Source organism: Aethalodelphis obliquidens, unplaced genomic scaffold (genome assembly GCF_003676395.1).
Source record: "Aethalodelphis obliquidens isolate GAN/ISIS:26980383/991018 unplaced genomic scaffold, ASM367639v1 scaffold21, whole genome shotgun sequence".
NCBI classification, from domain to species: domain Eukaryota; kingdom Metazoa; phylum Chordata; class Mammalia; order Artiodactyla; family Delphinidae; genus Aethalodelphis; species Aethalodelphis obliquidens.
In genome coordinates, this window is record NW_020837965.1 from 2908318 (window position 1) to 2910556 (window position 2239).

Below are 2239 nucleotides of genomic sequence, written 5' to 3' on the forward strand. Positions count from 1 at the left end.
TGCCCGATCTGCTTACTTAAAACGAGGGGTGGCTGCAAACCGATGCCCTCATAGGTAGACCTGTCTTATGGTTCAGGAAGCGGGGCTCCACCCTGACGCGGTTAGCAAAAGGAACTCTGCAGGGAGTAAAAACAGAACTGTAATTAAGTGTGTGATACCTGATTTGGACACTAACACGACCGAAACAAGACAAAACAAAATGCTGCCCATCTAGGTGACGAAGTTCAACCAGTTGCGCGTCTGCACGTGAGGGGCCAGCACACTCTGTCTGGGCACCGGCTCCTTCAGGTTGCGTGCAACTAGGGGGCAGTGTGTATTTGAGTGGAGCCCCCTTGTATTTCTTGTTTCCCGTACTTTCTTATCTCTTCCCCTTTCGGCAAATGTGATCTAGTCCTCGGTGGGCTCTGGGGCGGGGGTAGAAGCTACACAAGAATGGTAGGAAGGAGTTCTCTTCCAGAACAGTTCATGTCCCTATTTTCTGTCTTGGGGAGCACAGTCCCGCCTACCTGCTGCCCTGGGAGATGTCCTGGACGCTTCCACTTCATCATCCTTTCACTCAAGCACCAGATACAGTCACTTCTTAAAGAGCTCTGATCTCCTCCCCACCTCCTGCTGGTGCCCTAGGTCAGGCCATTGTCCCTCTGCTGGATTGCTGTATAAACCTCCCCTTAACCTTGCATCCACCTAACCTAACCATCCCCTCACCTCCACCACCTCAACCCTCCTCCACGGGCCCTCCACAGGCACAGCCATCTTTCGAACACACATCTGGCCTCACCCTTTCTCACCGAGGGCCCACAGGCCTCCGAGCGCCTGGCTTGTCCCCCTCCCCATTCCTGACCCCGCCTGTCTGGCTCCCGTGGCAGCCCCTCCTTCCACGCTGGACTAGATGAAGCATGAGCTTCCAGAGGTTCGCACAGCACCTCCCTGGACCCCATCTCCCCCGAGGAGGGCAGCACGGTGCCCAGAACATGGTGGCGACGCACCGGGCCAAGGCGACCTGTCAGATCTTTCCTCCTCAGCGAGCCGGGTAACCACGTGGAGGCAGCCGAGGCCCCGCGGAAGGAGCCAGCAAGCCGGGCCAGGCGGCAGCTGGCGTCGCCATGGAAACCGTGCGCAGCGCCACCCGGGGCCTGGCCTTTTCACTCTGCCTCTTTGGCCGGCTTCCTCAGCCACCCTGAAACCCATTCACCCAGGCGAGCCGGGGCCTCGCCCCTGCCCCCCACCGGCCCGCCCTTCTGTCCGCTCCGGCCGGCTCTTCCTCCCCCACCCCTTCCTCCCCCTCCTCTTCCTCCCCGCCACCCCCCCTTCGGCAGCCTTTGCCAAAGCGCTGGAAGGGGAGAGCTGGGCCAACGGAGGACTCAGATTTTCAATTCTAAGCAGATTTCCCCTGCACAGGCAGAGAGCCCTTTCATGCATTTTTTTCCCCTATTATCATAAACGCAGGAACTTGCATTAGGATGAATGAGCAGAAACTCCTGTCTTTGTCAGAGCCTTGGCAGAACGCCAGGCGTAGAATGACCTAAAACATTCAGAACTAAATGGAGCTGGAGAGGGGGTGGAGATCCCTCGCCAGTGAGAAATGCAATAGTGGGGGGCGGGGGGGCCCTTGTTTCTAATTATAATGATAGTATTCGCTGTGTGCCCAGACACCCGGCTCGGCCTTTTGCACAGCTTCTTGTTTAATCTCCCCAAATTCCTATGTCCTATATATGCACGCCCCACCCTCACCCCCACCCATTTTTATAGATGTTGAAACAGAATCAAGGCCCTAGATCACACAGCAAATGACTGATGGAGTGGGATTTGAACCCTTCAGACTCTGGAGCCTGGACCACAGCTTCAAGGTCACCTTCCTGTGGGCTGATTCAGGGCACTGCCACCAGTTCCCATCACCCAGGCCCCCTAACCTCCCACCCCACCCCACCTCCCGCCCTCATTTCCATTTGTCAGTGTGATTTTGCAAAGCAGACCGATTCATCTGCTTGATGCCCCCAAATCAGATAAAGACGGGAGACCCCTGGGCGGGGGTGGGGTGTCTTCCAGACCCAGTCCAGGCACTTTTGTGCTGCCTGCAGGGCAGAGCCCTGGCTCTACCAACATTCACATCACATTGTCTCCAGAGCGCAGACTCTGAGACGGGGCAAGTGCTCAGTGAATGTTTATTGCGCAGGCATTGAAGGGCCCCCATATCCCGCCCCCCCCCCCGCCCCCCGGTAGATCCAGGTCCACCTTTCCC